This window comes from Felis catus, chromosome A2 (assembly GCF_018350175.1).
Source record: "Felis catus isolate Fca126 chromosome A2, F.catus_Fca126_mat1.0, whole genome shotgun sequence".
In the NCBI taxonomy this organism is placed as follows: Eukaryota; Metazoa; Chordata; class Mammalia; order Carnivora; family Felidae; genus Felis; species Felis catus.
In genome coordinates, this window is record NC_058369.1 from 70,976,582 (window position 1) to 71,003,078 (window position 26,497).

Sequence of the window (26,497 nt, forward strand, 5' to 3'; positions counted from 1 at the left end):
AGGGAGGTACTCATTCTCCTTCTCCTTACTCTTTACCATAAACAATGCCTATGTGCTTGGTATGTGCTAAAGGAACCCTCCTTTCCCCCAAGTACCAGAATAGAGTCATTAGGCTGGAATTCTCTCCTCAGAACTGATGGTATAAGGACCCAAGAGAAGAAATGCACTGTAAAGGGGAAGTCTGGAACCTAGATAAACAGTCCACATTGAACCTGAGGAGGACCTGAACCCAAGACACAGAAAATTTTTTTGGACCATCCATCCTTATCTGTTCAGATATTCCAGAGATACCACCTGAAGGTCAAATGTGCACCTGATACCTGCCAAGAGGTGGAGAATTTGAGTATGAGTCCCATATGGCAGTTGTGCTTACAGTCAGTGGGAAGAGTTACATTGAATCACATTGTGATAAGCAATAAGCTGAGCCGACATTGCTATTAAATACTGCCAGCCACGTGCAAACAAAGAACAGGTCTCTGCTGGAAGAATTGGTCCTATGGATCTAGCTACCTCCAGATGTAAGGGCCTTTACCGATTTAAATCCTTGTTGGGGCAAATCCTGGGATTTTTTCTAATATCCTGGAAGTTTTGCTAATAACTTGCTTGGCTGAGTGCTGAGACTCCCTTGGTCCCATTGTGACCCTGCTCTGCAACCAGATTCTTATCCGCTTGGTCTAACACCCTGGTTTCCTCACTGTGTGGGCCTTGCCCATCTCTGGCTCCTATGTCCATATAACAGGAGTCTCCCTGGTCTCTTTCCATCTAAGTAGATTTTTCACCTAAGTGTGAACTTAATTGTGATTTTTCAGATGGTCTTAGTTGGAATTTCCAATTAACCCATCTTTACTACCTTTCATGAGGTTCTTTTCAGGCTCAGAAGATTTCCTACTCTTTACTATAAAAATTGTTTAAGTTAATAGATCATTTGATCCCATAGAATAAGCATAATTATAAATAACACTTCAAATTGGCAATATTTCTGGGGCTCCTGGGTGGCTTAGTTGGTTAAGGGATGAACTTTGGCTCAGATGATGATCTCACAGTTCCTGAGTTCGAGGCCCACGTCGGGCTCTGCGCTGACAGCTCAGAGCCTGGAGCCTGCTTCTAATTCTGTGTCTCCTTTTCTATCTTTCCCCTTTCCTGCTCACTTTGTCTCTCTTTCTCTCTCTCAAAAATAAAAACATTAAAAAAAATTTTTTTAAAAACTCAAAAAACAAAGAAAAAAAACAAATTGGCATATTTCAGGTGGTCAATTGCATTTGCAGGAAACAACATGGAAATATTAACATAGAAATATTATTGACTCCAAAGAGACTAGAGGTGAAGGGAAGCTCAGTGAAGGTGTTATGGGCTGCACCGTGGATGGAGAAGTTCATAGGATAATTAGACATCTTGGAGTCCTTGAGTCCTTGCGGCCAGGGTGCCCTACCAGTGCTTCATCCCTCAGTGCTCTCTCCTGCCCTGCCCAATCAGTCCCAAACATGGTTACCACAATCCTGTTTACTTCTACTCCAATATAGGCTTACCCATTCTAACTGTACTCTAAGCATTACAGCTGATAATTCTAGCATGATGGTGGGGTTGGTGACCATCCAGATGGAGATGACCAAGGCCACCCAAAGCAGAAAGACAGCAAAGATCAATACAGGTGCTTGGCTAAGTACCCTCCTCATTTGGAGGTGGTCCCAAAGGGCCTACTAAAGAAATACTGTAATCTCAGCAGGGAGTAAGTACCCACAGATATGGAGTAGATAAAAATATTACACAAAAATCCAAGTTTCAACTCAATGTTGAAAAAATGGAATAGTTCAATGAATTGTGAATTTTCTAACAAAATATAAAATTATTCAAATCTATTCAAGAAGAAGTAGAAAACTTAAATAGACCAATAATGACAGTGTGAACTAGAAAATTATAAGGAAAAAGGACTTCTACAAAATTGATGCTGGGAATGGATATATATACCCATGTATTTAAAGACATAGTCTTTCAAACCCTCCACAGATAGAAAACTCCCTTGCTATATAAATAGTTCAGAAATCAGAAAAGTATAGAAAACTCAGTTCATCATTATGAGTTACATCACCATAAATTGAATCTGGAAAAGAGCAAAAGAAAGAAAACTAAAGACATCTCACTCATACATTAAAAAAATCATAAATAAAACACAAGAACCTACCAATCCATTCCCAGAACAATGCAAAGTGATTAAAGATATTTGATTTCAGGAAACTGAGGACAGTTTAATATTAGGTATTCTATTATTAGAAAAAATTATGATGTCAAAAGACAAAAGTCATATGGCATTTTTTGTTGTTGTTAGAAGCTGAAAAGTTAGTTGTTAGTATCTGCCATCAATCTCTGAGGAAAAAAAATCTTTGTAGTAACCAGGATGAGAAGAATCCTTCCCTACCATAATGAGGAACATCTATCTCAGCACACTATTTAACAGTAAAAACACAGAAGGATGCTGGTTACCACCACCCTTTACAATATGCCTGGTATGCGACCTCATGCAAGGACTTAACTACCTGATTTCCGTTTCCTCTTCTGGAAAACTGCACTCTTTAAATGATATATTGTCTTATTTTATGTGGGCTTCCAACACCAACTTGTGGTAATTAGAAATATTTCAGTTTAAGTAAACTTCAACTAGCTTAAGCCAAGGGGAAATTCTTTATAAGTCCCTAGTGGTGTCTCACAGAATCCAGGGTCAGGAATGCAGTTGGGCATCAGAAAAATGAGGGACTCAAGTGACTTCTCCCTTCTGCATCCACCTTTTCCCTTTGGCTCCTCTCTGTGCACATCTGCTCCCTTCTTCTCTCTTGCCATCAACGCTTCTCATGGTTTTCATCCTGGAGTTCAAGAGCAACTTGAGTCTCTTTGTCCTAGGTCCAAATTTCCAGCATGATTTCTTGCTTGTTGCAACTCAGGTTGGATGCTCACCTTCGATCAATTGTAAGTGATCAGGAAATCAAGGTCTGGGGAGGATATCTCAGGGTTTGGTGTCTTGCTCAGCACTGTGCAGCAAAGATCACCACTGCCTACCTCTCAACAAAGGGCTGTGACCAGATGGAGTGTGGCAGATGGCATGGTTTCTAGCACAGCGGACTTGCAATGCAGACCACCAATAGACAGTTGTTTGTTTGCTTTGAAAGGAGTAGACCATAAGATGGAATTTCTAAAGACCAAATTATACTGGTTTCACAGTATAGGCTGATGCAGGCCACTAGTAAGCTCTAGATATTTTTTTGTAGCTGTGCAAGCAATCTATGATAATGTGGTTTGGCTTTGCATAAACGCAGACAAGATGGCTCATAGCCAGACCAAAATACATATAGTAAGATATATTCCAGAGTGATGAACCGTGATCTAGAATGAGTTTGTGTAAAGCACAATACAACTGTACAATTCAAACCCAATACAATAGCTTAAAAAGCATAGATTGGAATGGAAAGCCGCCTTTACCAGTTGATGAATTGCCATGGTGCTTAATTTCATTTATGAGAAAACATCTTCTAGTGATCCTGCACTTCCTTTATTTACCTCATTTAGCTTGAACAATTACTTGTTGGGAGAGTGATTGTATGTGTTGTTACAAATGTGTAGGAATTATGAAATGGAAAGAAATTATGTCTCTTTACTTCTGTATTAATAATTGAAGAAATTATGCACGTAATTTATTTTATTTTTTTATTTTAAAGTGTTCTTTTTTTTAATGCTTATTTATTTATTAAGAGAAAAAGAGAGACAGAAAGTGAGTCAGGGAGAGGAAGAGGGAGGGAGTCACAGAATCTGAAGCAGGCCCCAGGCTCTAAGCTGTCAGCATAGAGCTCGAACTCATGAGCTGTGAGATCATGACCTGAGCTGAAGTCCGATGCTTAACTGACTGAGGCACCCAGGTGCCCCTACTGTGCACATAATTTAAGCAAAATAAATAAATAAATAAATAAAAAGTTTGTTTTGATCTCAGTTACTTGGCACAAATGGGTTTTTTAAAAATGTTTATTTATTTTTGAGAGAAAGAGAGTACCAGTGGGGCAGGGGTAGAGAAAGAGGGAGACAGAATCCAAAGCAGGCTCCAGGCTCTGAGTTGTCAGCACAGAGCCCAATGCAGGGCTCGAACTCACAGATCCTGAGACCATGCCCTGAGCTGAAATCGGATGCTTAACTGACTGAGCCACCCAGGCACCCTGGCACAAATAGTTTTAAGGACAGATAAAAGTAAGTCACTACAGGGGGCACCTAGATGGCTCAGGCAGTTAAGCATCTGACTTCAGCTTAGGTCATGATCTTGCGGTTTGTGGGTTCGAGCGTCGCGCTGGGCTCTGTGATGACAGCGCAGAGGCCTGGAGCCTGCTTCCGATTGTGTGTTTCCCTCTCTCTCTGCCCCTCCTCCTCTCATGCTCTGTCCCTCTCAAAAATAAACATTAAAAACAAACAAAAAAAAGTAAATTGCTACAGAAGTACGAGATTATGCCTTCCCTGCCTGTGAGTATGCATGGGTCACTTTAATATCCAGGCCCCAAGCCCCCGTTGCAGAGCCCCCATGAGTGAACTTGCAGGGCCTCTGTCCTTCCTTCCTCCTCAGGGACCCCATAAGGAGTCTCATCGGATACTGCAGACCAGCCTAGCTCTCGGGGTGTGGCCCTGTTCCTCCTTCTTTGCTGCGCCGCCATTCTTAAAACCATACTGATCTTAGCAAATCCCAGAGATAGTTAATGTGCTGCATGTTCTGGTGCCACTGCCACCGACCCCCAGGCTGCTGCCCAAGATCTACGCTTCGAAGAGGCTTGTGCTCATTTGTATTTTGCTGGTAGGGAAACAGCTCCTCGGTATTGACCTGCTCTGGTAGAGGGACTTCACAGCGCAGTTTCTGGGGACCTGAGAGTTTCCTGGGACTCTTTTTGAAGTGCATTCATTGTCCTTGAATTCCTAGGCTGGCAAAGCCATGGTGGGCCTAGGGAGCAGCTACCACCCCTCATTCACATCTCCAGCTCAGGCTTGCTGGCCACTCAGGCTTGCTGTGCCATTTTTCTGCTTCTCTTGAGCTGTGTTATTTCTGAGGACCCCAGATTCCCTGGTCACACTTGCTTTTTGTTGGCTTCCCTTTGCAAGCATATCAGGCATGCCCACATGTGTTCAATTCCACTGAGGGACACCATTCAACTTCTCTTCACAGGAGGGACCTCGGACCCCAGGTGAATCAGCAGGTGCAAGTGCAGACAGCATGGAGATATCTGAAGACACGAGGAGACAAGGCATCTCCCTCAACTGCATGTACAAGGCATGTCTAAATCCACACACCAGCTATACCATGGCAGGTCCCACAGGGGGCCCTTCCCCTGTACCAGATGGTGGGTCTCAACCTTTCCTCCATTCCAGCCACTTGAAGGATACAGCACTCTGATGGGTCAGGAGTGGGGCCTCCTTGCATCAGTAATCCTCAGGTTGTGGGAAGACAGAGTTTCCCTCTAGCTCCATCTTGCATGTAATATGAAAACTCCCCAGGATATTCAGATATGCCAGCACCTTAAGATATATTCCTGACTTTTTAAAAACACAGAAGCCATTTTTCCTATTTGTTTACTGATCAGAGATGAATCCACAGAAACCCATTTGGACCCAAGACACCACAAACATATGATCAATGTAGCAAAATACCAAGAACTCTATATTTAATAGAAAAAAAATCACTTCTATTGAGAGCCAATCAACAACAGGTTTCACTGGTAAGAAGGAATGGTCTGTTTTCCTTCAGGGGAAGAATATGCACAGCTTATAAGCAGACTTATCAACATAACCCCACCAACTTTGTGATTTGTAGAAATAGCACTTGGACCCTAGTTCTTTCCCATGCATTGATTTTCCATGCATTGCAAGTTTCTGTTATTGGCGTCATCGACACTTACCCTCCTGCCAAATCAAACCAAACCAAACGAAACAGAATTGGGCATTTTTTAGTGTAAAGAAAAATATGAACAACATAGAAAATACCAAATAAAAGTACATCAACTCCATTGCATGGGGGGACATCTTTCACCCTGATGGGTCTTTCCCCTGCGTATCCCTGGATGAGCACAGACACACTTGTGTGTGTTTATGGGGTTGCCTTGACACTCCTGCTCCTCTGCAGCTTCCTCTTTTCACACCACAGGACAGCTCAGAGGCCCTCACATATCTGCAAATATAGATTTTCATCGTGAGATTTAAGTAAACTGGCAAAGTATTACATTTCATAAATGTTCTTCACTTGGTTTGGCCCCTCCTGCTCTGATGGAGACATAAGTATTTCTCATCTTTATCCATCTGCTCACAGGTATTGGGGGAGGCAGCATGCAGCCAGTTAACTCTGGGACCATCAGAGGACTTTTGAAATGGGCAGATGTCAGTCTTCAAACAGCCTCCTCAATACCTCACTAGATGTCTGGAGGGTGAACGGAGTTGCCTCTGTTCTCATAAAGACATGGAGGGAGATTATGGCAGGAGATCTAAAAGGAACCAATGTTACTGGCACGGATTTATCTCAGTTCCATCTGCATTTTGTTCATTTTAGTGAGTTCAAAAGGTAATGGAGTTTCACACTTTCTAGCACATCTTCCCACGTGGCTTAAAGGCCCAACAAAGACTTGACTCCCCTTGAATGTATTATTGTTTGTTGACTCATTACTCTTTGGGCTGTTTGCTAATAATTCAAAACAGGCAATTTGGTGGGAAAGAAAAAACTGTCAGTTCTGGTGTCAGGCTGCCTCAGTTTAACACTTCTGACCTGTGTGACTTTGGACAAGCTGCTGAGCATCCATGAGCCTCAGTTTACTCATCTGCAAAATGGGGGTCATGATGGTACCGCTTGTATAGAGCAACTGCTAAAACACTAAAAGACTCTGTCCAAGGACTAGTGGAGGTCAGTCTACCTGGGTATTTAATACATATGATCTGCAGATCCCTTATACCAGGCTCAGAACCCCAGGGCTGTACACCCATGCTGGATTGAAGGATGAGAATTGGACTAAGCCAGTGGACTAGTCTGCTGTTTGCTGCTGCTGCAGAACCGCAAGCTTTTGCTCTGTTTACACATAGCATTCAGGCGTCACAGTGCATGATTTGTTGAAATGAATTAAAAATTATCATCTGATTTTATCCCAGCGGAGCACAACTAAACAAGCCTACTGAAAATTTCTGAAACATCATAGATCACTTGATGCCTGTTGATTAGGTTAACTGCTCACATTCCCAGTATTGATAGCAGGTCTCTAGTCAAGAAGAAAGCAAGAAAGACTGAACTGCAGAGGAGACTAGGTGACTGAGGCAACGTATTGAAAGACGTGGTGAATGTTTCACACCAAGAAGCCGACATAGCAGGTTTCTTCCTCCTTTCCCCTCTCCCTCTTCAATCTCTCCAATGGAACTTTGCGTGAGAGCATGTTTTAGCAGGAAGGTATTATGTAATGATTTCACGGTGTATTTTTCAACTGATTCTTTAAACAAAAACAGTTTGTGCAATGGCAAAAAATTTAGTCAGGAAGTTTAGGAGAGGAATTTCTTGTTCACAGGCTGAATTTAGGGTAGTGAAAGCAGACGGCTTGCCAAGGGAAGAAAATAAAAGACCAAATGACACCTTGGAAGGACAATTTGGAAAGTGAAACGAAACACTCTTAAAAGGCTTCTAATTAATCCCTTTATATAAAAGTGATATAAAAATAGAATAAAACCCTCAGTGCACTATCCAGGCAATATGCTAAGTCTAAAAGATTCTGTAGTATGTATCTGGCATTAAACTTGCCCCCCTAATAATTGTCTCAAGGTGTCGTTGGGTTTGGTGATCTTCTCATTTTCTTCTTGACTTATAAGTAAGCCTTCAGTCTCCCTCTGTGTGACTCTGGTTTCTCTGGTTCCTGGATATTTTGATGCAACACTACTCAGCATCACAGAGGCCCCTTGCATCAGCTTCAGCCTTGAAAGACCCAAAGCTGACCCCATCTCCTGGCCTTCCTGCCTAGAAAGGTAATCAGATTATTGAGTAATCAGTATATTGAGAACAGTAAAGAGGCTGGACACTTGGTTATAACATGCTTGGCTCTTGCTGCCTTTGGTGAGGGGATAGCAACTGGAGTAGATGTGGGAACATCTGGCAGGAAACAGAGATTTGCCCCAAATCCAGTACAGTTTTCAGACTTTGGAGGCCTCTTCGAAATGCCACAGCATCTCCTGGAGCAAAAACACCTGTCAGAAGCAACAATGTACTGGCAAATCCGAGGGGCTCAAAATCATTTTGTTGAATCAATGAATGAGGCCATAGGGCTGCTAAAACTATACCCATGCCAGAATGCTCCCAGAACACCTGGGAGCACTGGCCTCCTTCCCAAGCCGTGACTCTGTGACTGCACCCACCTGTGCCCTGCCTAACACTTGCAGACTTGACAGCAGGTGGTTTGTATCAGCTGAATTCTAGAAGGCTCTCTCTACAGAAACCAAGTTTTCCATTCCTGCTACTTTCTTGACTGTCTTAGGTCACTGGTAATTGACCAGACTTGTGGGGTTAAGGTCTTTTAAGAGGTCTCAAAAGAATAGAACTGGTTCCTCAACTGCAGCACTATTGACTATTGCTGTCCAATGCACTCTAAGATGTCTGACACTACCTGTGGCCTCTACCCATTAGATGCCAGTACTTGTTGTGATAACCCAAATTGTCCCCAGACATTGCTCAATGTCCCTTGGTGGAGATGGCGGCATAGCCATCCTCTCAGGGGAAGAATATCCAATTAGGTGATCAGAGTCTCCTTTCTAACTGACACATAGGCACCACTTGCCTCTCCTGGACCTTCTGAGGCAATGAGGTTCACCCATCTTAAGGCTTTATGCTCTACTCTGCAATACCTGGGCAGTTGTTCAGTACTCCTAGAATCTCTAAGTATACCTTCCTACTCCACCAGATGTTATTTTAGACTCCCACCAGGAACTTGGCCTCTAGGTTTCTCTTGGGGAACCGATGGGAGGCAAGAATGATTCTTTCCAAGAGCACCAGACTGTGTCATTCTTTCTGAGCAGATGACGCCTGATCTGAATTAAGCCTCCAAGAGAATGAGCATTATAAGCTCGGGGAACAGCAATGTCCAAGGGGGACACATACAGTTTGTTTGAATAACAGAGAAGAGCCTAGTGTGACTGGACCGCAGAGAGACAAAGGGGGAATGGTAGAACATGAGTTTGGAGAGATACCCAGGGGGCAGTCCATGGTAAGGACTTAGGATTTTATCCAAAGTGTGACAGGAATCCACTGGAGATTTCATGTAGGGTCTATGAATGAACTGATTGATATGCTGAAATGATCACTCTGGATGCTGTGTGGAGAGAGGTGAGTCTGGCAAGAGTGGAAGCAGAGAGAACAGTTTAGAGGTTCCTGCAGTAATCCAGATGGGTGATGATGGTAGCTTACACTAGGTTGTGATAGTGGAGGTGATGAAGTCAGATTCAGGATGTATTTTCATGATAGAGCCAAGAGGATTTGTTGATGGACTGGATGGGAGATGTGAGAAAAAGAGAGACACCAAAGACATTCCATGATCTTGGACCAGAGCGATTGTGTAGATTGTGGTGCCATTTATCAAGATGGAAAACACCAGAAGAGAAAGTTGCAGGAAAAACTTGAGAGTTCTCTTTCAGACATATTAGGTTTGTCACGCCCATTAAATATCTGGGTAGAGCTGTTGAGTAGGCAGCTGTACCAATGAGTCAGTACTTCCGGGAACAGGGCCTGGCTGCAGATATTAATGTAAGGGTCGGCAGGATGTAGATTGCAGTTGTAGTTATGTAGCTGGATAGGATTTCCCCAAAGAAGTGTATGCAGATAGAGAGGTGGGCCAAGGGCTGAGCATTCATGGATCTGAAAGATGAAGAGGCACAATAAAATATATTGAGAAGAAATGGCAATGAGTTTGGAGAGGAACCAAGAGAACATGTTTTGGGATGGAGACAGAGACCAACTGTGTCAAGTGCCTCTGAGATCAGGTCACAGGAAGTCTGAGAGCTGCCCAGTGGATTTGGCAATCTTGATGAGAGCTGTTTCCGCGGGGGTAAAGGGGAGGAAAGGCTAGCTAGAGAGAATGGGAGAAGAGGAAGTGGACAAAGTAAGCACAGATACTCTATATGAATGTGTTCCTAAAGAGGAGCAGTAAATCAGAGTGGTAGGTGGAAAAGGGTGTGACACCAAAGAAGGCTTGGGTTTATTTTTCACATGAGAGAAATTATGGTGTGTTCATGAATTTCCAACTTCAACAAATTTATTGAGTGCCTTTTATGTATGAAGTGTGTAGAAAGATGACAAAGGTAAATGTTCATTCTGAAGAGTTTACAGGACAGTAGGAGGAGAGACATAACAATGCAGCATTTCATTGCCACATGAGATGTGCTGTAGAAAAGTACACAGGGTGTGTGAAAACACAGAGGAAGGACACTTGCTGATTTGGGAGGGATTAAATCTAGGCAGGGTTCCTGGAGGAAGTGATGACTGAGGTAAGCTTGGAAGAATGAGTAGAAATTAGATCACTTTAAGGCAAGGAAGGGGTTTCCAAGAAAATAAAATCACGTGAGGAAAGAGGCAAGAAATAGAATGGAATGTGTTTAGAAACGCATGCAATTCATGATGACTAGAGCACAAAGAGTGAGGAGGGGCAAGATTAGGCTGAAGAAAGAGGAAGTAGGAGGTCCTGCAAGGTCTTATTTTCCACGCCAATAAACTCAGCCTTTAAATCATAGAGAATGGGGACCCACTGAAGGGTTCAAGCAAGGGAGTGATATATTTGGTTTGTGATTTAAGAAATCAGTCTGCAGTCAAATGGAGGGTAGACTTGAGGAGGGCAGATAGGAGGGTGTATTAAGTATGTTCAGGTCATTGTGAGAAAAATTTTGGAGGTAAAAATGTCAGGACTTGGAGCTTTATGTGAGCAGAAGAAGGGAAGGATGGTAGGAGGTGGTTCATGGGAGAGATTAGATGCTAATTTGGAGGAGGATCAAGATAAAGATGTCTAGTAGGTATGTGGATAAAAAAGTCTGCAGCTCAACAGAGAGGTCAGGCTACAAATAGCTTTAGAATTCATATTGTAACATGGAGAGAACTTTATAAAACTATAAACTTTGATTCTATTGTTATATTTTTATAGAATTATATCTATCTTCCCATCTATCCAACCGCCTACAAAATATCATGGAAGGACTTGAGACAAAATATTAATAGTACCTACTTCTGTGTGGAGATATTTCCTTATGTGAATTAAATTTCTTACAATGAATGCACAATACTGATATTATAAAATTGTATATGTTTATTTATGTAAAAAATATGTAAGTTAAAGTTTCCATTAAGGGAAGGACTGATGTTCACTGGGTTTGTTGATTAGGTGCTCATAGAAAGGGCAGTTTTGGTGACGAAACTGATCTGATACTGATCTGATACTGACATCAGATTCAGTAGGAGATTGAATGAGGGAAAGGAGTCATAACCAGGGGGAGAAGGTAAACTATAAAGATGGATGAGAAAGAGAAAATTGCTGGAGCAAGGGTATGGAGGAGATGGGAGCAGATGGATCCAGAGCCTAAGTGGAAGGGTCTGTCCTGAACAGGAGGAGGGCAATGCCGAGAAGGTGTCAGCACTGGGAATTTGTAGCTGGGGTGGGAACTTGAGGTGGTCACCTCAGTGTTTCTACCTTAGTAGGATCTGAAGTCATCTCCCCAAAGTGAAAAAGTCTGGTTGGTAGGGGCTTTCAGGCCAGTGGAATGCAAGACTCATCAGTCCAAGGACTGGTGAGCTTTGCTGTACAACCTGCTGAGGTCAAAGAGTGTGATTTAGGACTGTACCATTTCTCAGGATTATTTCATTTTCTTTGGTTCTAGAGGTACAGGAGACAGCTCTGGCACTGAATGTGGGAGAGTGTGTTTTGACATTGAACCAAGGTGGCGTTTTGCCCATCAGATGGAGTGTAAGCATGGAGGCCTGGGGTGAAGGGAGCCATGCCAGATGGGAAGGAGATGGCAAGTCTGAGGCGCAAATGAACTTGGTGAGCAGCTGTGACAGGGGGAGGAGGTGGGAACACTGGCTTTAGAATGATTGATGGTGGGATTTTAGAGTTTTCAATTTCAAATATGGCACAGTTCTGGGTGATAATGAGTCTGGGAGAGCCATTATGGGAGCAGGTGGATGAAGTGCAATGTAGGTCAAGACCTCTGGGGTTAGGGAAGTTAGGTCTATTCTCTACACCCACCTTTATTTACATAATGTTTCAAGGAATGTGTAAAGAATCCCCTCCTTCATATTGCCAAAGTTGTTTAAATATTGCATATGCGAGGCATTTTTATTTGGTTTTCATAGCGCCATGTGTAAGGAAACAGTGTTGCTGAGAAACCTTGAAATTTTCCTTATCTGCCATGAAAGAGACTCTGCCAACACAAGATAATGACAGGATATTATCTTCTGATTGCTAATTAGCAACTAAAATGAATGTCTAGCCCTGATGCCTGCCAAGTGCCCGCTATTAATATCAGCCTTGCAGGGGGCAAACGAGTAAGAACAAGGCTGCTTGTTCCTCAACATGGCGGCCAAATGAACGACTTCTTTTTAGAGAAATCTCTTCTAGAAGTATATAATTCAAATTATCTGTGTCTGTAGTGGGTTGAATGTTGCCCCCCAAAAATATACATCCACTTCCTAAACCTTGGAATCTGGGAATGTGAACTTATTTGGAAAAAGGGTCTTTGCAGATATGATTAAGGATCTCAAGATGAGATCACTTGGATTATTTACATGGGCCCTAAATTCACTGACAAATGTCCTTACTAGAGACAGAAGACAAGACATAGAAACAGGGGAAAGGCCACAAAAAGACAGAAACAGAGATTGGAGTGACAGCCACAAGCCAAAAAGTGCTTAGAGCCATCAGAAGCTGAATGAGGTAAGAAAGGATTCTCCTCTAGAGACTTCAGAGGGAGCATGTCTTTACCAACACTTTGATTTTGGGATTCTGGCCTCCGGACTAAGAATGTCCAGTCTGTGGTAATTTGATATGGCAACCCTAGGAAAGTAATATTGAGCACAAATATAGAATCCAAAAATCCTCTTCTTCAGGTTTCTGGAATGCATATTGTATATTCTCAATAAGCATATTGTTATGTAGTTTGTAAGTTGATCCACTAAAGTCATAATATTTAATTTTATGAAAGAACAAAATTTATCTAATTTTGAATGAGACATGGAGTCTAGTTCCATGCCCAGAATTATGCAGAAAAGTTGGCCGAAAAGGGCTGCTTGCCTGGATCACTAAAATACTCTCAAATCTGCTATATTCTCATCTAACTGAGTAACTTAGGAAAGTTAAGTTTCAAAAATCTTAATTATCTGAGCTACACAGAGCAGAGAATATAGGAATAGCAATGTCGCTGTGCTCTAAGCAGAATCCACAATGCCTAACGGACCCTTTAAACGTTACGTCCCTCTCTTGCCTATGACTCACTGAGCAATGCACAATATTTCACTAAAACTCAGGTTAAAAAATAATCAATTTGATATTGCTTAAACAACTATTAGGCCTGCTTGCCTTCTTTCCGAAAAATCATAATGAGGTACCTACCATTTTTGGGCACTGGCTGGTTGTTGGCCTACTTGAATGAACACAACAGAAAAGGCTCCCAAGTTCCCATGGAGCATACTATCTAGTGACTCAGGGTTCAGGAAATTATTAGAATTACTGAAAGCCTCAATTACAGTGACATTCTTTAATTTTCATGTGACTGGCAAAATAACAGTGGCTCTGACAACACCGAGTTCTACACATGTACTGATGTAACCAGGAAAGCAGGGTGACTTGAAGCTACTTAAGTAATTGGTTCTGAATTAACTGTATTGATAGAGGGAGAGTATGGGAAACATAAACCAAACAAAATAATAAACAAATATGATATTGAGGCTTGCAACTATGTTTTATTTGGCTTCAGTGTTTTGAAGATTTATCTAGTAACTGTACTTTTCTTTAGATGATGGAATTAGTTGATATTCTTTGAGATTATAATATAAAGACAAAGTCCCTAGGAACCTGGACAGTAGGGAAAGCCAATTTTGGGGTCTACATTTGTTACTCATCATCTGAAAACTGGAAGCCCTTCTTGCCCTTTTTGCCCTTAAGGATCCCAAAGTCCCAAGGCATCTGCCCAGCCTATGCCTGGCGGTCTGTCTCCTGGATCATATTAGGTACTTCCTTAGAAACCAATGGTCTCCCTCCTCATATCACTTGGATCTCTTGATCCTGCTGTCAACTTGATTAAGGTTAAACATCTGTCCCTGGCTCACCTCTGCAAATGCCGTTCTCAACACTTTTTCTCAAACAGCTTTACTATTTTCAATTTAGGAAACCCATTCTAGGTGGTTCACATTGATCCCAACCCTCTGTTCCCTCCAGTTTCTGTTGCTGCCAAACTCCACCCTTCCCCCTGCCATGAATATACATCTCATCTCATGAGATTGAGGCTAAACAGAAAATAAACCTCTATATTTTCACATAACTTATGTCTCTTTCAGTTTCTCTCAATAGACAAGGTGCTATTGACTCTCTTAATTCCATTCAGTATTTAAATAAATCAGAAAATGAACAAATTTCATGGAAAGCGCATCTTTCAGTGACTTAAACAATAGTTCCAACTTTGTTAATTTTTATACTTAGAAAGAGTCAAGCCTATGGATTCTCAGCCATGATGTTGGCCACGTATTCTAATTTATCCTTGGGCTTGACATTGTTACTAGAATGCTCTCCTGTTTCTTTGTGCTCAAAGCAAATATTTAAGGTGGGCAGCATCAATTCTCATTTATTTAATCAAGCCATAATAAATATATTCATAAAAAAGAGTTTGAGTCATATAATCAAAGCATAATTTTTAAACCCCATTTTATATATATGATGCAGTCAGGTAATGTAAATAGCCTGGTCAAATTAATTAACTCTGATTCTTTCAGAAGTATTCCTTAGTTTAAATCCCAATACACCAGGGAAATCAAGAGAACAGTAAATGGCATCTCTCCTTCCTGTGCAGCAAGGAGTTTCTTCCACCCTTCCACCAATAATTGATCATACAAAATCTGCTAGAACTTCTTTTCTAATACTGTAAGCACACAGGAGAGCTGGAGTAAAATAACAGCCTGAAAACCCAGATCTTCTCTACAGTGGGAACTTTTTTTTTTCTTTTAAATCCTTTCAATTTTAGGTCTACAATGGGCATGTCACAACTTTTGCACTCCTCTCTTCCCTTCTACAAATAAGGGATAATAATGTTAACATTTGCTTACCTACCACACGGGAGAATTAAAAACAAGAGTAATTTAATGTTAATAGGTTCTTTGAAGATGAAAAGGCCTTTGTAATTGCTAAGATATATTCTACTTTATAAACCTATCTCAAAGATACTCCTCTTTCCTTATGCTCATAACAATTATTAATTAAACATAATTATCCTTTCTCAACCTCATTATTTAAGTGCATACAATATTTATGATGTTCCCACACAGTGTACATTTCTATGCTTTACCAAATATCATTGCCTTCGTTTTTGGATTTTTATGTTTTCTAACTTCTCACACTTTGGTAAATTGAGTGAAAATCTGTTGTTTCTGCCTGTGGTGATTTCATTACTCTGTGTGAAAACTGCATGAACTTCTAGCTTTCTTCTTCCCATGTCTCTGAGGGCTCATGAAGCTGCCAGCATCTACGGCAGTGTTTCTTCAAGCGTGGCGACCCTTCTGTTGGCATCAGACTCCCTGGGGTGCTTGTTAAAATATGGGTGCCTGGAGATGAGACTCTGTGGATGGGTTCTGGAAATCTGCATTTAAAACAAGTTCTGCAGTTGCCAACTAAAGAGAACCATGGGCTTCATATCCCTCGTCCTTTTATTTATTTATTTTTAAATGGGGAAAAAAAAAAAGTAAGAAGTGAAGTTTTGCCTTAGTTATCAGCCATTGTGCTTTCAGCACAGACATCAGAGAAGGGATGGGGTACAAAGCCCTGTCTCTTCTCAAAGCAGAGGGTACAAAGTGACCTGCTTGGCCTCCCCTCAGCCCACTTACGTGCAGCCACACACATCTGTCTGTGCCACCTGCCACCCCGATAAATAGGAAGGTTCTTCTTTTTGCCAAAGCTAATCCCCTTTACACATTACCAACCTCACATGTGCATCTGCAGCCTACACTAGTCAGTTCTTTCCCTCTGTCCAGGAAGTGGGAGCTGTCCCAGGTTCAAAGATTCTCTCTTCCCTAGTGTGACAGTGTCTTTCCTCCTGTCCCTTCAGGGCTCTTGTCCCATCAATTTTCTGCTCTCTCTTAGAAGTCAAGTCTTTGCCTCTTTTCTTACATCATCTCCTTACATGCTTCTAGCTGCTGCACACAGCTAGGCTAAAATAATTTTTTTAATAGAAGTATAATTAATATACACTATCCTACTAGCTTCAGGGGTACATCATTACAAATTTATACATTACAAGATGCTCACCACGGAAGTCTAGTTATCATCTGTCCACCATACCAAGTTATGACAATGTTACTGATTTTATTCTCTATGCTGGACATTACGTCCCCATAACTTACAGAAGCAGAACTCCCTTTGGAAAGTGAACACACCTTGCAAACATCAGGGGCAAATGCAACAACAATAACATCCCTGCTACGGAGCTGTTCTGGAACAAGTGTTAGGAAAGTGAGGTTTTGATTCTTTGCAGCTCTTAGTCCTCCCAGAGGGGTGACATTTCCTTGTTCCTTGTTCCGTGCCACGCCCACCATTGTTTCATTCCCTGTTTGGTGCACATTCCTGCTAGCTGAGTTCAGCGTTTGGCCCCAAGCTAGTCTCCCATTTCCACAGCTTATAGTGGGCTGCACTTGGCCCTGGCATCTCCCCCGGTGGTTTTGTCTGTAATTGCTCCCTCCTGGTCTAGAGGAAGACTGAGGCATGGTATTGGGCCCTCCTGTGCAGCTGTAGGCCTGCTAGAAGGGACAGGGTAGCCTGTGGTGTAGATGACAGCACTCAGCCTAAGAGAACCGGCTGCCTGCAGCCCTCCCAAGGGACTCCACTGGTATTCTGATCCCTGAGAGGCATGTCCTCTAATCTTTGCCCCTGGGTCCATGTGGCAATGGTTGTGGAAGCAAATGATTACGGTAGGTGGGAGGCTCCCTTCTGGATGGATGAGAAGGAAGCAGAGCATGGAGTTAGGGGCCTGACTGCACCGAGGTTCTTGCCTGGTCCCCACTCAGAGGCTGAGTCATGCTGCTCAGGTAGCCAGAGATGTCTAATAGGTGACTTGTTCCAATGTTGACTGTGTTTTTATGACACTAAAATAGGCCTGCAGAAATATTCTTTATCCTGCAAAAATGTTGCTGCCCTGGTTCAGCCACAAGACACTTAATCTCTTCCGAACCCCTTTCCATATGGGAACATTAAAACAGTTGTTCTCAACCGGGAGACATCTGCCTCCCAGGAGACATTTGGTGATGTCTGGAGACATTTCTGGTTGTCACAACTGGGGGTGGTGATGGGGTGCAACTGTACCTAGTGAGCAGAGGCGAAGGACACTGTTAAACATTCTCCAGGACATGGGACAGTCCCTACAGTAAAGAATTATCTGGCCCAAATGTCAATAGTGCTGAGGCTGAGAAATTGCGGATCAGATCGAAGGAAGCACTCTAGCTCTCTCTAGCACCTTCTCATGTCCCTGTAAAATGTGAAGGAAAGAAAAATAGCATCTACATTTAAATGCATCTGGGGTGCCTATTACTTGCTCAGTACTTTTACAACCACCATGCAGAATAGGCACTGTTATCTCAAGGACGCTGAGATTCAGACAGGGTAAGACACCTGACCAGGCTCACACAGCAATGAAGAGCTGGAGTAGGAATTTATACCCGTGTTTGCCTGGCTCTGATGTCATCACCCTTGCTGAGTGGCACCCTGCCTTAGGAACTGGAGAGCTGCCTCCATGCCAGAAACCATGCTGGGTGCAAAGGGTAAACAAAGACAATGGGGGTGGGGGAGGGAGGGGTTGCCTGATCCAGTTTCAGAACTATCACAGATCTTTACAATGCAAGGAGCCAGGGAGAGATGGAAAGAGAAATGCAGGCAGGAGGCACCCAGAGCAGTGTTTTTCAAACTCTTTTGAACAGACGCATAGAGATAGGGAAGGAGAAGGATTGGAGTGCGCAGGTAAGCAGCCACCCAGCTCCTGGAGGTGACAGGCTCTGCTTTCATTGTTCTGGATACTGGGATTGAACACGAATTCCATTGGCAAGCAAAGTTTCAGCTAAAAGTATTTGAACGCCTTTGTTTCTAAAAGAACTCAAGAGGAGATGAAGTTGTTTTTCAGAAGAAAGTTCAGGAGAGCAATAAGGAAGGAACCACAAAATATTTTATATGGGCTTTAAGGGCCAGTGAAACATGGACCCCTGTGACTGAAAGAAGAGGGACAGAGGAACATTAGGGAGTGGAAGGGAGTGGAGTGCAGCCCCGGGGAGATGAAGGGGGAGGACAAAGTAGGAGCTGGCCAGGGGAGTCTGATGGTGTCTTAAGGCCAGAGGTCTCAGAACTCGGGCTGTCCTGAGGATCTGAGGAAGCCGTACTTCATTCTGTAGACAGTGGGAATTAGTGAAGATCTTTGTGCCGAGTGACAGGGGGAGGGGTGGCAGAATGAGGTGGAGAAAGGAGGAGACCAGGCTGGGAGAGGCAAGGTAGCACATGTACACATGGCACTTACAACATGCCCCAGGAGGCTCCCTGCGGGGCCGTTCCTGTGCCCAGTACCAAGTGCCCAGGAATAGGAGTGCACAGAGGAATTCATGCCTGAGACGTGCTTCCCTCCAATGATCAGCTAAGCCCTTTGTAGCAAATCGCATTTTAGTTATTAGGAATTTACTTTTTAAAAATTACACACATGTAATTTTTAGATAAATTTTGATTGTTGTTGGTTTTGTGTTCTCCTGGCTTGATTGGCTCCTCTCTCCTCACCTCATCTGTGACCCACGTTGACTAAGACGTATCCTCCCGCATTTTTCATATAAATCCTATAATCACATACTAATTTATTTATATTTATATATCTGTGTTTATACACACATAGGTTTTGCATCAATGTTTCCCAATTTTGGATCATATTGTTCATACTTTTCTACCTCTTTCTTCTCTCTACATATCTTGAAGAAATCCCCCTTCATCATCTGGCAAGGTTCTATTTCAGTGCTTTGCTGCCTCATGTCACTGTACAATGTGGATCTGCTGGAATGAAGTTAACCAGTCCCTGAGGATGGACATTTAGGTTGCTTCTACATCTGTGTCTTTGCAGAGGATGCTGAAATAAATAAACACCCTTGTTGGTTTCATTAGGCAGCACAGGACAGCTGTTAAAAGTCTACATTCTAGAGCTGGACTGAGTTTGATTTCTGGCTCTGATACTTATTAGCTGTGTTACCTTGGGAAAGTATTAAACCTGAGTATCAGTTCCCTCATTTGTAAAATAGAAGATCATAATAAGATGTGTAACTCATGTAGAGCCTTTAAAAGATACCTGGTCCATAATAAGCACTTAATAAGTATTAGCTATTATAATTATTTTTTAAAGTTTAGTTATTTATTTTGAGAGAGAGAGTGAGCAGGGGAGGGGCAGAGAGAGAAGGAGAGAAAGGATCCCAAGCAGCTCACAGAGCAGAGCCTGATGCAGGACTTAAACTCAGAGTTGGATGCTTAATCGACTGAGCCACTCAGGTGCCCCAATATTAGCTATCATTATAGGAGTCCTCATAGTAGTGATTTTGTTTCTGTGAGATAGATTCATGGGCCAAAGGGGTATATTGGGTTTTACATTTTTAGTATATATCATTCGTTGCATTTTTAAAAATGCTGTAATAATTCATGTTCCTACTGGTAATACATGAGAGTATCCTTTTACCCATATCCCTTTCCAAAAGCGATAATATAACTTCTTAATTTTTGCCAATTTGATAGTTATGAAGTGATAAATCTTTATTACTTTATTTTGCATTCCCATGGCCATAAAATTGACAGTAAAACTGAAATTCTTTGGCTTTTTGATTATTTGGAAATTTCTCTTCTCTGAACAGCTTTTTCATGGTCTCCTTTGATTTTTGTAGAATTGTCTTCCCTCTTCCTTTCAAGTTGTAAGATCTCTTTGAAATCCATACTATAAATTTTCAATCTCAAAATCAAAAGCTTGCCTTTTGACTTTATTTATGGTATTTCTGTCATCAAAAGTATTTTAATTTTAAATATTCAAATATATCTTTTCTATTATAGATTCTAGGGTTTCAATAATGATTTTAAAAGTTTCTACCACTCAAGGTTTCTGAGTTTCTTTTATGTTTTTAATGTTTATGTTCTAGAATATCTAGAGGTTTGAATTACCAAGGTTTGAAGAAATTTTGTTACATTTTTTTACATATGCTTTCAAATTAGAAATTGAACCTATTTTTGTTGTTGCACAGCTAATTGTATTGGCATCACTAACTAATGAATCCATTCTTTTCCAGCTGAATTGAAGTACATATATTAAATCCTCAGGTCTATTTCGGATAATGCAAGTGTTCAAAGTGAGCATTCTTTCTAGTGGTTTTGAAACTTTTCCAGAAATTTCTCACAAGTTCTGAAGAAAGCTGGGTTAAGAGATGAACAAAATGGACACAGTCACAACTGGTCATGCACATCTGAATGGTGACTTCTATCTAAACTGACTTATGCCCCACAGCTACTCTAGGGCATTGTTGGGAGGGCTACTCAGATTCAGTCACAGATGAGAGCCGTGAAGCTCTTGGTCTAGGAAAGATCCTAGGGACTGCTGTTGGATGACTTGGGGCAAGGGAGTTCATCTGATCCTTGACTCAAATGAAAACTACACACTGACCTCTTCTGTAAGGAGGGGCCATGCGAGGTTGAAGGGCCAGGAGACATCCAATGGCATCTTGTGACATTGTGGTTTCTAACTACTAATTCAAGACTCTGCACATGTAGCAAGGGATATTTAAAGTGTGTTATCCAGGACTTCTTAAGTTCCATAAAACTCTACAATTATACTTAATACCCACTTGGCCAACCTCTAAACATGTTCAAAGGAGCCTCCCTCCTCCCCCCAACCTCCCCTTGCTAAAGACCTGAAAGCAGAAGATTTTTACCACCCAAGTAGTGTCTGCTTGGAAAGGGAGAGAGGTCAGGGTAGAGGCAAAGGCTTTAGGAGATTTTCGCTTGAGAGGTCCTAGAATTTCTGGTTGTGACACTGATAATGTTAGATCTGTCACCATTACTGACATGAAATGACCACATGGACTCTAGTTGTTACACGAAAACTGATTAAGCAGTGTCAAATTTGAAACCTGGCTTCTGAAAATTCTTCTTGTGCTGACGATTATGTAAAGAGTGACTCATACCACAGTAACTGCTTAAATGATGCATGATAATACTTAAAACAGAGTGTGTCTGACATTCCAGCATGTGGCCTCAAAATAGAGAAGGTGTTCACCTATTTCAATTGTTTAGACATCAATGCATCTTAGATTTGCTCTGGGAAAAGTGGCATTTAGAATCATCAAGACAGAAAAAGAATTTCTAGTGGTAATTTCAGAGAGGACAACTGGTAGAATCTTTAATGACATTCAAAAATAAGCACTTGTTCTGAATCCCAAGTATTCTGAATTAAAAATTAAAATGAGATTGAAATTCTTATAGCAAAGGATTTTTAACTGAGGGTTACTCCATCCATCCATCCATCCATCCATCCATCCATCCATCCATCCACCCTTCTTGCCTCCCTTCCATCCTTCTTTCTTTGCTTCCTTCCACACATATTTATTGAGTGCCAAATTGTGATTAGGAAAACAGACCCTGGTCTTACAGGGCTTACATTCTAGGGGGAGAAGCAAACAATAATGAATTATAAGTATATAAGTTAAATATATAAATATGCTTTATTTCATATAGCAATAAATTCTGTCACTATAAAAAGCTGTTAAGTTGGAGAATTATAAATGGATGGGATATTTTAAATTGAGTGATCAGGCCCTTAGAGATGTTTAAGCTGAATGTGAATCTTTACTATTCAAGCATAATAATCTGAAAATATATGCATTTTCACCATTCATACTTTATAGTAGATACAAAAATAAGATTGGAGTTTTGCAAATTTATAGTTTTGTTGCTTCCATTCAAAAATATATGAGAATTTCTTACTTGATATTTTCTTATACATCATATTTGGCAAGTGGGAAATTTCATATACTTAAACCCCCATCATCTATAATCCGACATCAAGTGTTGCTCATTTGTTCATTATCCTTCTGAAATAACTTTCCATTACCACTGTTTCTGCCCTAGTTTATTTTCTTTTGAAAGAACTATTTCAACAGCCTCTTAAATGACACCCCATCACCCACTCCAATTCAACTACTTATAACCAGAGCTGACCTTCTAAAATACAGATCTGATCAAGACATTCCTCTAAAAATATTACATTGTCATCTTCATGATAAAATCTGAACTCCCTGGAATCCCATCAGAAGCCCTTTCCTACCAGACATAAGGATGCCTTTATATCCTCCTTATGTCTCATTTTGCATCCACACAAAACTGACGTGTTTGTTCACCCCTCCACCCCACTGTGAATGTTGGGACCTCTATCTGGAAGTCCCTTATTCCCACTCATTCTTAAAGCTCCTTATACCTAATACTAATTACCATACAATGTGATATGTGCATAATAAGGTATATATGGCAATTATTACTTTGTATTGTAATTTGCCTTATTAAGTATCTGCCTTTGCCTTAGTATGATGTTTAGAGCCTGATGCTGGAGCCAGGTTGCCTGGGTTCCAATCCCAACTTAGTTGATGACTATCTCTGTGACTTTGGTTATGTCTGTACCTTATTTTCTTCATCTGTAAAATCAGGATACTCAGTATCTGGGTTATAGTATTGTTATACAAAAATGTCTAGAACATTGCCTGGCATGGTTAGTAAGCTTTCAATGGATGCTTTATTATTTAGTTTTATATTAATTTCTGTATCTCCAGGGACATAAAATCAGCATACAATAGAGATTAAAAGAATAAAAAGATCAGCATATGAACACCTCACTACTATGCAAATGGAATAATCATGATCAAAGAAGTAAGATATGGAATTTGTAGTATTAGTTTGAGATTTTTGTGGTCAAAGACACATACGGTAGATATTCAGTTTAGCAAATGGTAATAACTCTAGTGGATGGATTGAAAGTCCTGAATTGTAGAAGCTCTTCTGGTTATTTTTAATCCCTGCCTTACACCTTCATGGGTTTCCCACCATTCCTTGCCTTGCATGGTGACCTTGGGACAGGCTGCTATGGGCTACAAAATCTGGAGATCTCTTGCCTTCTGGTTTATGGTTGGTTTGGCTGATGGGACTGGAAGATGGAAGAAAGTGTCAAGATACTCTTTCTCAGCCAGTCTCTGCCTGACTCCTGTCTTTTGTGACCACAAGTCCCATGAGAGGACCAACGGGGCTTTAACTCCATCTGCTCTCTCTTGCTTGTCATGAGTGTTATCACTGCTGATTGACAGGATCCTTATCACCTTGGAAAGTCAGTGGTACAGATAAATAAAGAAACAGCAATTACAAGACATCATTTCAGGGCTATGACAAAAACTTGGATTTTTTTTTTCAGTTTACTAATGTGTATATATAGATTCCTCACTGTATTTATTCATATTGGGATCTCTCGACACTTGACTAGAAACAAAGGGAAGCAAGTGGAATCCATATACCCCTCTGTATATGCTTTGGATCCCTGGCTGTTTTCCAGTGTATGTGAAGCCTACAATTAGCAAGCAGGAGCCAGAGAATTTCAAGTGGCTGCAGTCAGGTGGGAGCTTGCAGGGAAGGCCCCTCTGCCCATCTCTTTGGGTAGTGCCTGGCCTGCAAGTGACGGATGGAGAGGCCCTGAGCAGTGTGAGAAGAGATGGAGGCTTTCTGTCAGTAACAGGTAGAGTTTGGGCACCGAGCAGAGTGCAAAGCTCCCAGGGGACATGTGCATTTACTGCTGACATTGTAAGAGCTTTAAAGCCATAGACGATTTGGGGTGCCTGGGTGGCGCAGTCGTTTAAGCGTCTGACTTCAGCCAGGTCACGATCTCGCGGTCCGTGAGTTCGAGCCCTGCGTCGGGCTCTGGGCTGATGGCTCAGAGCCTGGAGCCTGTTTCCAATTCTGTGTCTCCCTCTCTCTCTGCCCCTCGCCCGTTCATGCTCTGTCTCTCTCTGTCCCAAAAATAAATAAACGTTGAAAAAAAAATAAAGCCATAGATGATTTTAAAAAAAAGTGTGACTTTTGAGCAATTAATTGCACATGGAAGGTATGAGCCCTCTATATTAATGGCCCTGGTACAAGGAAGGTGTGGCTTGTGGAACAATACTCATTTATGAAGCCAATCTTCAAAGACATGTTATTTCAAACACCTCAAAGTAGCAGGTGTGTGCTAAAATAAAATAAGATGGATCTGTCTCTGCTCCAATGGAGTTTACTTTCTAGGGGGGAATCACATAAAACAGAGTATGAGACACAGAAGAAGGCCAGAGAAAGATAAAGACTAGAATAACAAATGAGCAAAAAGTGACCAGTGCAAGGATGCCTCCTCTAGCCACACCTGAGCAACATTTCAAGCCTGGGTGATGTTTGAATCCTGCAAAGCTGACTAATTTTCTCACTTTTCATTTCTGGTGTATATAGTGAAAAGGAGGGCTGGGGGTGGGAGTCACTCCTCCTCCCCGGCAGACCCCTGCACAGGCCTGTTCTGCATCAGGAACAATTTCCAGCTTTACAAAGTCAAGGCTGTGACCGTGATGGGTCTCTTAATCTTTATGATCTGTTTTCTTAGGTGTGATGTATTGGTCACATCAAGAATCATCTTTCTAAAAACTGGGCATGTGGGTGGTGGGATAAAATGTCCTGGGGACTAAGGAAGGAAGGAGAGCCTTGCACCTAGGTCTAAGATCAGCCACAGCTCTCCCCAAGGTTGGGGGGGTGGGTAGCACCTGCTTAGGCCATCAGATTTGAGAACTCAGGATTCAGGTTTCCTCAGTGTTGTCAACCTCCTGGCTGCAAGGGTGACAGTGACAAAGCCTCGGGGGGAGGGCCTCAGCACCCACTCACTGCCCACACATTGTGCAAGGCCTAGAGTGACATCAAGGTGTGAGTCCTCCTTGGCGCCCCTCAGTATAAGGCCTGCCAAAGAGCTAACCTAGCACTTGAGGGTGCTCAGTTTCCTTTGTAAAACCATTTGCTACAAGACAAAAGGATGGCTGGTAGGAAAATACCCCGAAGGGATAGCTGCAGCATCACCGTTTGGCGGAAATGCCCACAACCCAGTAAGGCTTCCCTCCCAAAGCTAAAGCAAGCTGTGCCCCAGTGCCTCAGGTTTGCTCAGCCACGGCTGTGACCGCCCAAAGGAAACCTGTTCCCAGGTTCCCAGGTCCTGTTCCCAGGACCCCCATGGTGAGGATGAGAGAAGAGTTTGACTTCACGTGAATTTCACCATACGATCTGGCGCCTGTGCTGGTTCTGCATCCCTTGTCTCCACCAGCCCAGGGCTAGAGGGACTGGAGGTTCAGAGCTTCAGCCTCACCTCAGAGGAGAGGTCCCTGCTCACTTTATAACAATTTGCTATGCAACGTGCAGCACCACAGGGAGCTCATCTGAATGAGCTCTGTATAGACTGCTAGCTGCTCAGAAAGCTACCTGCAATTTTGTTCCAAGCTAAACAGTAAATATCCTCAAGGAGACTGGGAACGTCCTCAGGGGGAAGTCCTCACATCCCTTCCTTTGGAGAGACGAGGTTAGCTAGCACCTCCAGGGCAGTCATTTTTGGGCCTTTGACCTTTCTGAAGGAGCCATCCAGAGAACTCTGTTACTGCCTGCAATATCCCCAAATAGCCAGTTTCCTTTCTCACTGCAGTGAAGTAACTCACACATGGATAGAGCATCTTTAGCGCCTCTGTGCCAGAGATGAGCAGAGGGCAACCAGCCAGATTGACAGCAGGGGCCGGGCAGTTGGCCAGCCACCTTATCCAGTGGCAGGTGACTGAGGCCACCCTCATGTAGCACATGAGCAGGTCACAAGTCCAGCAAGTCTTCTCTGCTTCTCATTAGACCTCCATCTGTAGCCTCACTCCCTGTTTGCATGAAAACATGCTCAACTGCAAGGTTTTCTTCAAAATGTTGAGTCCCCATAATGCCACCATAGAGCTGACCCCATGACCCTGTGCCACCATCCAAATGTAGCTCCCTTGGTCATCTCAACGCTCTTACTTCCTTGATGACCTCAGTTCTGTTCACTGAATCATATGTTCTGGAGCCTTGGAGCCCTGGAGCCCCCCTTCTATTGCCTACACACTCCCTCTGCTTCCACCCCTCCAGCCCTCCTCTCCCTGCCCCAGCAGGTCTCCCCTGAGCAC

General features: G+C 42.3%; 1 protein-coding gene across 7 annotated transcripts in view; it reads right to left on the reverse strand.

Moving 5' to 3' along the window:
- Positions 1 to 26,497, reverse strand: part of HECW1 (HECT, C2 and WW domain containing E3 ubiquitin protein ligase 1) — a 421,784-nt gene that overhangs the window by 22,484 nt on the left and 372,803 nt on the right. The gene's annotated exons all lie outside the window — the stretch shown is intronic.